Source organism: Halyomorpha halys, unplaced genomic scaffold (genome assembly GCF_000696795.3).
Source record: "Halyomorpha halys isolate HHAL.00 unplaced genomic scaffold, Hhal_1.1 Scaffold881.1, whole genome shotgun sequence".
NCBI lineage: Eukaryota > Metazoa > Arthropoda > Insecta > Hemiptera > Pentatomidae > Halyomorpha > Halyomorpha halys.
The window spans coordinates 326,380-337,824 of record NW_027105124.1 but is presented as its reverse complement, the minus strand read 5'-3'; the positions used below and the strand labels follow the sequence as shown (position 1 = coordinate 337,824).

Genomic DNA, 11,445 nt, shown 5'->3' with positions numbered 1-11,445 from the left:
TTTTTTTTTTTTTTGGTGGGTCTTGAGGATCAGTCAATAGCAAAAATCTGCAGTACTACATATTTTGGCAACGTTTCGCAACTTTAATGTAGAACACACCGCAGTTGAGAATTGTAAGTAATATTTGTATTAAATAATATTTTGATTGTAATATTTATTAGTCAGAGATCGCATATCTACTTGTAGTTTTGTGGAAATTATTTGAAGAGAATGTATGTTTTAAAAAATTGTGTTTTTCTCATTGTAGGGAATGACTGGGCAAACAATAAAGTTGTGAAACGTCGCCAAAAGATGTATTATTACAAAGTTGTATTATTGACTGATCCTCAAGACACACCAAAAATAAAAATGTATACCTACAACAGTCGTGAAAAAAGTTATTAATATATATATATATATATATATATATATATTCGTATTGATAGGATCACGATAAATAGAGAAAAACTATAGAAATTATAAAACTCAGGCTTCAAAATGAGAGCTATAACTCAGCATGAGAAACAACAACAAACTAAGAAACAAACAATTTGTTGATATAGCTTTGATAGATGAAAGATTCATGTTTTATCAGATCTGCTGTCACTTTCCACTAAAATGTTATCAACAGATCATGGACATACGATCTGCTTGGTGTAATTTTTCGAAGTACGTGATTGACAGAACAGCTTTAGTTTTTTTAAAGTTTAAATTTGATACAATGTTTCCAATCCAAATTGAATTCTATGTGATAATTATTTTCCGAAATACGGATCTCCAAACATTAAGCGTTTATTCCAAAAAAATGTTGAAACTATCTCTTATTTTGTGAAATATCGTCAAATATATTCTTTATAGGAGAAAAACATTGCGAAACCAATTTGAAGTAATTGTAAGTAATTACTTCCCGTTACCTATGTATGGAATACACATAACGTGCTAAGGGAAAGTATTGGATCGTTCTAAATTTCGAATCTGAGTTCCGCCGGGACGGATGTGCCCTGAGTTAAAATAACCAAATTTCACGAAATGGTCTGCTTGAGTAAACAGCCTAGCTCAAAAACGAAAAAAACTTGGGAAACAGAAATAACAACTTTATGGCGGATATATGTCTGGGATGTCATAGTAAATTTTTCGATAAAATGGACCGATTGGAAGTACCACTTTATAAAGTGATTTTTACATTTTCTAAAACCGGCAATAAAGATTCCGGTTAAACTCGGTATTTCAATGTAAAACAATCAAATGGTTTTTAAAATCGGCAAGTTCTAATCCTCATTGAACTAGTCTGACGGACCTTAAATGACGAATTTAACAAAATTTCTTAAGTTCCTTTAATTTTTTTTTAATTTTGATTAAATTTGAAATAAGTCACCATTTCATATTTTTATTAGTAATTATAAACGGATAAATATAAACTATGAAAGGATTTGATATTTAATTTAAGGAGATAAAAGGAAAAATATTTTTTCCTAGAAACAAAAATTGACAGTCGTCGAAGGAACTATTTATTAAATGTGAAGGGGAAGGTGTCCTTGACCAATGCACTGAAAAAATATTAGCAGCGGAGAAACGACGTTGGAAAGGAGAAAGGGCTCCTGGCGACCATTAATGGATATTGATAAGGTTCTGCCGGAAGTTGTTGAGTCAAATCCGCCTACAAGTACTCGCGAACTTGCCAGGGAGTGTGGTGTGTCGAAATATACTGTTAGTCGCCATCTACTTTCCATGGGGAAGGTGAAAAAGAACAGAACAGTGGTCCCTCACGAACTTACTCCTCAGCAATCAGCTAATAGGTTTAAAATCCTCCTGGTATGAGATTTTTAACTCTTACATCATATAGTTCAGACTTCGTACCATCGGATTACTACTTGTTTCGTTTCATGGCCCATTTCCTTTTATTCAAAATTCCCATTTTTTTTTTTAATATCTTTATTGAAATTTACAACTGTATATTACATAATATATTTAATAAATTTTATCTTAGTTAAAATGGAGTGTTACAGGCATGTAGAGCAACTACCAATTGGTAGCACTCTAATGTCAATTTTCGTCACATTAGCTGGTCTCGTGGCCATCTCCTTTTCAGGTGCCTCGGAGGATTATCAGAAATGGAAGAGGATGCAAGGTTAGAAATTAGGGGAGTGAGTGGTTAGGGAGATTAAAATTCCCATTCAAATTGACAATTTTGCGGAAGTTGAAATTGCGGTCCGAATTCTTTGAAGAGAGTTCTTTGACCGTCATCCCAAAGAATGGTATTAGCGTGGGATCGATCAATTGGTTAGCAGATGGCTAATGACCGCAGATAGCAATGGACTATACTTTGAGTACTAGTGGTATTTCATATCAAAGAAATAATAATACATATATTTGGTTGAAAAGCCATCTTTTTTTTTTATACACCCCACTAGTTAAGCCAAATATTTTAGAAAACATAATAATTTATTATGGAAATTGGTAGGAGATAGTAGAGAATGAATAAAGAACGCTTCTAAGATAAGGTAAGATCGGTTCTAGTATTAGTTTGAGCGGACATTCGCACAGTTTTTGCTTTTCGTCTGCTAACTGTTATATGTTAACATAGTTAATGAATACTTTTCTTATTTCACATAAACAATATCAAAGTCTTTTAGTTGATAGGATAACTCAATAAAATCATTCTTAGTATTTTTGACACTGATTATATTACAATTTATCATTAAGGAGTGGTTAAGAGCACTATATAAATTTTAGCAATGATATATTTTTGTATTTCTGGCATACCTGTACAAAAAAAAAAAAAAAATGTTAAAGCATTGGAACGAGAAGTATTATTATTTATCAATTCAAATTGGAGTTTGTTAACTGAAAAGCGCACTTCTAAAATCAGTAAGTAATAATAAAAATTATTATTAACAATAATTATTATGTTCTGAAACAAACGATGATTGATTTCAACCCAAAGTAGGATGGTATGTGACAGTTTCTGTGTATTCTATAACAGAATGTAAATGTTGAACGTTTTTCTAGACAAATTATGGATAACTAAAAATATTGACATGTTTTACAGAAACAAATGAATATACTGTTTAAGTTGTAATTATTTTTTTAATTATGATAAAAAGAATTAATATACAATATACAATGTAAACTGGATGTATGGCTCACAAAAAAAACAACCAAACTTAGGCTTTCCAATAGTTTATTCTGTGTCTTAGAATTTTATAAAAAAATTAAGAATTACAATTTGAACAATTTTATCTCAAATCTTATTTGTTAATATTTGTGGTTATTCACCATTATAATGAGAACCATTGAGTCTCAAATTTCTCTTATGGACTAAAAGGAATGTTAATTAAATTTACTTCAAATTCGATTTATCTCGTAATACGAATTATTTTGAAAATATTTCACAAAACATGAGACAATCATTATATTTTATTGGAAAAATACGGTCCATTTTTGGAGAGTTGTATCATAGAAAGTAATGCTTGTTTGAAGAACTCATTTGGGTTTCAAATCGTAATAAATTTGAAACCAATACGCCATACGGTCAAGCAAGTTTTTAAGTTATTCGAGATTTGAAGAAAATTAGCTCAAAACTCTAATTTTTACAAGAGGCCTCTTTAGGAGTATTTAATAAAGTTTTGGTTACTATGACAATGTGTATAAATACAATGTAAAGAACTAAAATTTTTGGAACATAAATATTTTGTTTTTATTATCTGTGTAAATGATTGATTGAATGTGTTCTATAAAATATATACATTGGATAAATGTGAGAACTGCAAATTATTACATTTACCAGGTTGTCTTAAAGTTTCATTAGAGGCTTACTAACATCGAAGAATCGAAGAACAACATAAATTGATAAATATTTTGACGAATTTATCATGAATCAAAAATCTTCGACGTCGGACGTCGATAAACTGGGGCTTTTGAACCTCATGTAGGCATTATAATTTGGTTCTGAGAGAATATAAGAGTAACTCTTTGGTAATGATTTTTTTTTTTTTATTTGTCAGATGTACTTTTGAGGAAGCAATTTTTTTCAGAACAAAACTAGTTTCTTTAGGCCAATAACACGGAAATGGAATCTTCATCGCATTTTTCAGATTGTCACACGAATTTCAAAATTTCAAAATATGCTAATGAATGTTTCTAATAAATAATTTGAAAAATGAGGGAATATTTTCTTAAGAAATTTCAAGACGTTCATCGAAGAAAAAAATTCAGAAGCTTAGTAAACGAATTGAAACTTCATATGTTTCAAATTGAGGTAGCAGCTTATGAAATGCATTTATTAGACTTTGTTAACAAGGTGAATATAAATCAAAACTTATAATTTTTACTACTTTAATTGTGCATTGAGAAAAAGGAAAATGCATTTCAATTTTAAGATGCTCAATCCTCTAAATCTATAACAGGTATATGAAATTATTCTCAAATATGCAGAGCTTGCAGGATTCAAACCCTTTTAAAAAATATTTGGCTCGACGTAGATGTGTATGAAAATATTTTCCAAAAACTCATTATTAAAATAGAGTAATCGAATAATCTATGCGAACGTGGGATCTATTAGACTTTCTTAGGAAATGCAAGTATTGTGCATTGTTTTCATTAATTAAATCGATTAATGCTTACAAGTTAATTATTTATGAATATATTGTTTTCATCAATGTATAACTAATGGTAGATTGATTATTTAGTAAATTTATTTTTAAAAAAGCTATAACTATGGCCATTATGAATTTTTCCAATGTTTTAATTGTGAAATTGGGTCTTTACCTTCCTAGGTTTGCCGGACACTGTTCAAGGTTAGTAGATTATGCCAGACGCGGAGATTGAACATTAGATAACAATAGATCCATTTAGTGATAAAATGTCATTAATGGGAAAGGGATATTACCCCGTTATCTAAGACGTAATGCACTATTAACGTGGCTATTACTTCCATTGCATAAAGGACCTGATGGGATTGTCACGCATAAGGGGTAGTGCAATTAGGGTTAATAATTCTTGAAATCTCAGAGATTTTAGTTTTTGGACATACGATTGTGGGAACTGAAGAAAAGCGGTGTAAAAGCCCTTAATTCTGGGAAGTTCTACCAACGATGCTACGTAAACACTGAAGTACCACAAGGAAATATCTTGTTTTTTTCACACGTTTGATGTATACTAGTCATACAAATTGTGGTTAACTACATAATTGAAATACCTGGTTATATAAGTGGCGTTTCTATAGAAATAAAATAATCTTAATACTGTGCAAAATTTGCTGTTCTCGTCTCTAGCAGTAGACCGGATTTTTGTGCAGTAAAAACTCAAAATGCACAAAATCGTGCTTTAAAAACTCACAATATGTATAAAAGACCCAAAGCCTCGAATAATCAGCTTTATCGCTTAATTTATTATAATAATAATACATAGAAACCTTACGTTGTTAAATAAAACTCACTAAATACTCTTAACTTTTATACAAAAATACAAAAAAAAACTAAGCTACTCTGAATAAGAACATCAAATTTTCGCAATAATTGAAGAGATATAATAAAGCAATAAATAATTATATAAATGATTTTATATTCATGACTGGTATTCAATTTTTCTACTTTTTGAAACTAACCAAATTTTAAATTTTGGAAAAATATACCTGGGACTATGTTGAAAGGAATATATTAAAGTATTATTCTGAAGAAATTTTTTTTCTCAATTTTCCCTTAAAAAATACAAATAAAATAAGAATAAATTAATTATAGATTTTAAATATAAAATAATAAAAATAATGTAAAATAAGCTAAATAATTAAAAATTAATGTTAATTAAATTATATTAAAAATGTAAATTAATGATAAAAAAATTATTGTTATATGATAAGGTGATAACAGAGTCCTAACCTGTTGAAGGTAGGTTCTGTTTTTAAGTTGTAAATGTAAGTGAAGGAAGGAAAGTGTTTTGTAAAAAAGTTTTAAATGTAAAATATGAATTTTTAAAAAAAGTTATGTAAGTAAGAAACCTATTTAAAAACAAAATTTTATGAAGTAATTATGATCTTATTTTAATGATTAATTTATTTTAAAGATGTAATAAGGGCAATTAGCCTGCAATTTTAAGATTTAAAAAAGAAATGACATCAATATTGAATGTAGGGCCAAAGAAATCAGTGTGTAGTTGAAGGAAATAATGTAATTGTTATATAAAAATAAAATTTTATAGGTGGTATCCTTGAAAATGGCCTGAGGGCCGAAACATTGGAGAAATTTTAAAGAATAAAAGTTGAGAGGAAAAAAAAGGATCAAAATTGTTTTAAATTGATAAATAAATGATTTTATATTCATGTATATTATAATCTTCCTTCTTAATTTTCCCTCAATTCATAATTTAAAATTTGATATAAGATCTGAGAATTAAGTTACAATTCTAAATGAGCTTATCGGATAGCACTATACCAAGAAGTATAAAATCACAAACTTTCATTTAGTATGGTGGTTTTCATAAGCCTATGCCATATTTAGCACGTTACACAAAGTAGGAAACCATTACGGCAGATCATAGTATTTCATAATTTATTTTGAGAAGTCCATGTCTTCATGAAGGAACTATGTGACGTATTGATGTCAGTCAGCACTCAAATTAAAGCTAGTTAAATTTAATATAAAATAGTTTATAACGTTTATCGTTGTAGGAGTAGTAGTTTTTATGATATTTGACAAAATAAATTCACAAATTTTAATTTCTAGTTATTCATATAAAATGTTTGATTTTTGAAAAAAAATATATCTCTAGATCCATAAGACGCACATATGTCTGGCAGCATTCAAAATAAAGGAAAGTTAACTTATTATAGAGTAATTCGTGACAACTATTTTCGTAGGGATAGTAATTTTTATGATATTCGCATATGAATATAAATTTGGCAAATGAAAATTTGTCCAAACTACTATAAATCAATTTATTTTAGCAAACATCATGAAAACTACTACTCTTACGAAGAAAATCGTACTAAGCTACTTTATAGCCCATTAAACTAGCTTTATAATTTGAATGCTAATATACATCTGTACGTCAAATGGTTTTTGAGATATAGATTTTTAAAAATAAATTCACTAACTCCTGATCTTTCAGTACGTTCTTTTCGTACATTTTTATGAAATGTTACTTTTTAAAAAGCTATATCTCGAGAACTATTCAACGTAAATAGCTCTATTAGGGCTTAAATTTTAGCAAATTTACTCTACTTTAAATGATGTTTTCTTAGATGTTCTATTGTTGCTGGTAGTTTAAACGATATAGAGCTCCGAATGAAAAATTTTTATTTTTAACTTTTTGAAACAGCTGCCATTTTTCATCCCCCCTACGTATAATTGGCAGACTCATCAATTTTGATTAGTAATTCTACATAGTTTTTATTAAACTAATCAAAAATTGGGGTGAAATAAATTCCTTTCTTCTCCTCTGTGGTCTTGCAGTATGAGGTTTGTGGTTCAAGAGACTAAAGATTAAAGTGATTTTTCCTTTGAGATTCAAATCAATCTAAAAAAACGTCCAATGCTTTACGGATATTATCATAATTATTTTTACTTTACAACTGTTACCATTGCATTTACTGTGCCATAGAGTTATGTTTTAATCATCTTTTTTAATATGAACTTGAAAATAAAATAAAAATTCTTGATCCGAAAAAGAGAATTCAACATCCTAATTTCGTAATAAAATCTGCATTTAACTTATAAATGCTGCTGTACTACACAGGACGTTCATATTGAACGCTTCTGCATGATTAATGAACTTTGCTTTAGCTTTTATTCAAATATTGTGTAAATATTTATTTATTTCTATTCCCTGAAAAAGGCGATGTCACAATTCCTTCGTGACATGTGACATGCCCTGCGATCTCAATGTTACATTAACTAACCTACGGTGGAAGCTTTAGATTGACTTTCACTTAAATTACGTACTAGTAGAGTATGTTAGCTATCATAAATTGTTATGCCGTTGAACCCCTCTTACGTCCTAAGCTATTTCAGGTTCTTTTCTATCATTAAAACGATTAGATGATTATGTAATTGAAAGCATATTGCTTACGGATAGAGGTAGATAAGTGCATTGATTTATACTTGCATTATTTCTATTTTAATAATTTTGTTATGTTACCTATACAGTGAAAATTAAATATAAAAAGTCCTCTATCTAGTGTTTTTCGTGTTGTACGTATGACAATTAAGAAAACTAAATTAAATCATAATTAACTCATTATTATAAATAAATACATTTATCTATCTCATTTTCCTTAATTGGTTTAATATTTAAATGATAATATATTATGGACCCCAATGGTTCGAGTCCCTTGATAGCGATAAACATTGTCAACATACTTTCCTCTAATCTGTAATCCAATAATCTAATTAAGGAATCCTATCGAGAACTAAACATACAATATCAAACCAACCTATGTTACCTACCAATCTATCTATTGCATTCTATTCTTAGGATGTTTAGCTGTTGGTTCTTAGGTGGTTTCCTTCTTCGTATTCTGTTGTTATTCATAGGAACTACTATACAATTTCACTCGTCACAACTACCGTTTCATCATTAATATTTACCAAGTGCGCAAATTAGCATTTGTCTTAATATTGGTCTAATAATCATCAAATTTACCAATCCTTTCGTCCTATTTAGATGCTTGTGGATATCAGGATGCTACAAAAGATATAGAAAGTACTTAAGCATGGGCAGCAGAAATGAACCAAGGTTTAATGTTGAAAAACCAAGGTCTTTCTCATCAATTACGATCACCTACTTAATTCCGTCCGTTATCATCTCTCATCTAACACAATTATGGAGATGTTTTCTATTACTGCTCTACCTTGGAGTTTTTTGTTTATTTCCTTCATGGTTATATTTGATATACAAGAGGTTATCCTTCAGGTACCTTATTCTAACCAGAGTGGGTAGTTCGAGTTATCATTTCTTGAAGCAGCCACGAAATAAAAGTAAACTCCCTCAGGCCGGAATCGATCAGTTCCGAGGTAACTAAGGTGACGTTACGGTGTCACACTCTCGCTTAAAGCGGCTTCTTTTGAACATGTCCTGGAGTAACTATATACACATAAAGCATATCGCTACCTTAAACAGTTTCTATGCTTTAACGATTAAAGCCTCTAAAACTCGTAATTGCTTATTTTTCTGTATTTTAATAACACCAGCCAATTTTTCTCTAGAAGAACGATGATATACGGCGTTGATCCGCCCTGCTCTCAAAAAGCCAAGGAGAATGAAATCCTCATCTTCTAGAGGAAGATCCTTTAAATAATATTTGGTCTGATCAGGTTTGGTGACTACTGGAGAACATGAAGGAATTACACTGTTTGGGGAAGCTAATATCATCAGGTTTATAATGATTGGGTCTTCATTGGGTTGACACATTGTCAGAACGAATATGGATGTTGCACTTCAACGAATCATAGAGAGAAATTCTATCTACCTAGGAGATGGCCAAAACTCTGATGGAAAGATTGTGTGGCGTTGATGTCAGAACATTAATAGGAGTAAGAAACTGGAGATTGACTGGAACACTCGGCGATAGCTTAGAGAAGAGGCTAAGGTCCACATCAGGCCTTTATGTTATGTACATACTATGTGAAGTATTTACGTAAGTTAAAATATTTATTGTAGCAAATAAAGATTTCTTTCCTCACATTCTATACACTTAAAAACGCTGTGTGACTTGAGACTAGATGGCACACCATGCCGTGTAATCTGTCCTTAATTGCTGGCAACGAATCCTATGGATGTCAGATAATGATCATTGCAGGAGTTACCTCACACTCATTAAGGGTACAAAATTCTAATTACGAAATTACAAAACTACTATTTAATTGAGTAGCACAATAACAGAATATCCAAGAGACATTAGAGCGTGGGGCTTCTAGCCCATCTAGTTAAAAGAACAATTTAATTTATCAGAAAGCCAACAACTATTGGGTGAGTAAAGATACAGCACTTGTTCTGAACAACTTATATAGAAGCATAAGTTCCCTCGGTTGTGTAAAATCATACTTAAGCATAAAAACTCCTAAAGCAAAACTCTGACCGGTTACCCAACTTAGGCAACCAACATAAATTGAGAGTTGCTAAAAAACATAACTTTCACAAAACAGTCACTATCTTCAACCCGAGGATAGCTGCTCACTGAGCAAAACAAGAAAGGATGGTCACGATATAATGGTCCATTTCTTAAATTACTGCTCTAAATTTAATAGAAAATGAGAAAAAATTGTGTCAGGCAGCTAAAATTGTTACCGATTAAATTTAATTAATCATTGCTGCTAATAAACTATTCCATTATTCCTCCCAATATCTGAAACTGAAATAATGGTAGTTAGGCTGTGGAAGGAGAATTGAAAAGGAATTTTGTTTTGATATTGAGCAATCAAAGTTGAAAAATTATTATAAAGTATTAATTATTTTGTTTTACTTTGAACTGTGGCGTTTGATTTTTTTTTCTTGCTATTGTAATTCAGTTATTGAACTAAAGTTTTTTTTTTTTTTTTTTTTTTTCAAATATGTCGAATTATTCATTTGAAAGTCAACTTCTTGCTATAATTTCTGTAATAAAATTTATCATTTTTGTTGAAAAGACGTAGAAAGTTAATTTAGCAGTGATCGTATATCATTTCATATTTCAATAGTTATTTAACTTGAGGTACAACTATAGTTGATTTGCATGTCGCCTGTCATCATGGAAATAACTAAAATACGAGTGGAAAAAAACGAATTGCTATTATATTAAGAATATAAAAAAACGTCACTCCTAATTATATAAGGGGTTTGAAAAAAAACAAAAAACTATTTACATAATTTTATTTCAAGCCAATTAGTAAGCACTTTATTGTTAGAGAATTTTTGTGATTTACTCCTGATAAAATATAGAAATTTATAACTGTATACGAGCTGAAAATACAGCAAATCAATGTTATATAATGAGGTGAAAGAATTGAGTTTCTTTGATACCCCTTCATATCCCTCCACTAATATTTCTGCATCAAAAGGTTTTGAAGCCTGAAATGACTATTAGAAATAGAAGAGGAAACAACATTAGAAACTAGGTTATATCATTATTTTTGTATTCGACAGAGGCAATCGAATTTCCAGTTACTGAATATTGGATGTTGAAATTCACCTGTATACAGAAATATTGGACAAAAGTTCTTACTGACAATCCTTGTGTTACTTATGTTTATTATGTATAAATATTCGTATTTTTTTGTATTATGTAGGTGTTGCGGCCAACATATGATCGGTAATCGACTATGTGACATACGATATAAAAAACAAAACAAATCCGCTCTCTGTTGTTTTTTATACTGCAAACACACAGACTACTTCTTAACGTCTCACCGCACACACGTATCGTCTCTTTCATCTTCGACAGCTGAATCATCTTAGCCACGGCGGGCGGACTTCAACTCATCCTCCAAGAGGACA

General features: G+C 30.2%; 1 protein-coding gene across 2 annotated transcripts in view; it reads left to right on the top strand.

Moving 5' to 3' along the window:
- Positions 1 to 11,445, top strand: part of LOC106686817 (alpha-tocopherol transfer protein) — a 191,309-nt gene that overhangs the window by 36,401 nt on the left and 143,463 nt on the right. The window contains exon 1 of one of the 2 annotated variants that reach the window (XM_014430365.3): positions 2,829 to 2,847. The exons of the other annotated variant lie outside the window; for it this stretch is intronic. The gene's annotated coding sequence lies outside the window, so the exon portion shown is untranslated. Of the gene's footprint in view, positions 1 to 2,828; positions 2,848 to 11,445 lie in introns of those variants that run through there. 2 annotated transcript variants of the gene reach the window in all.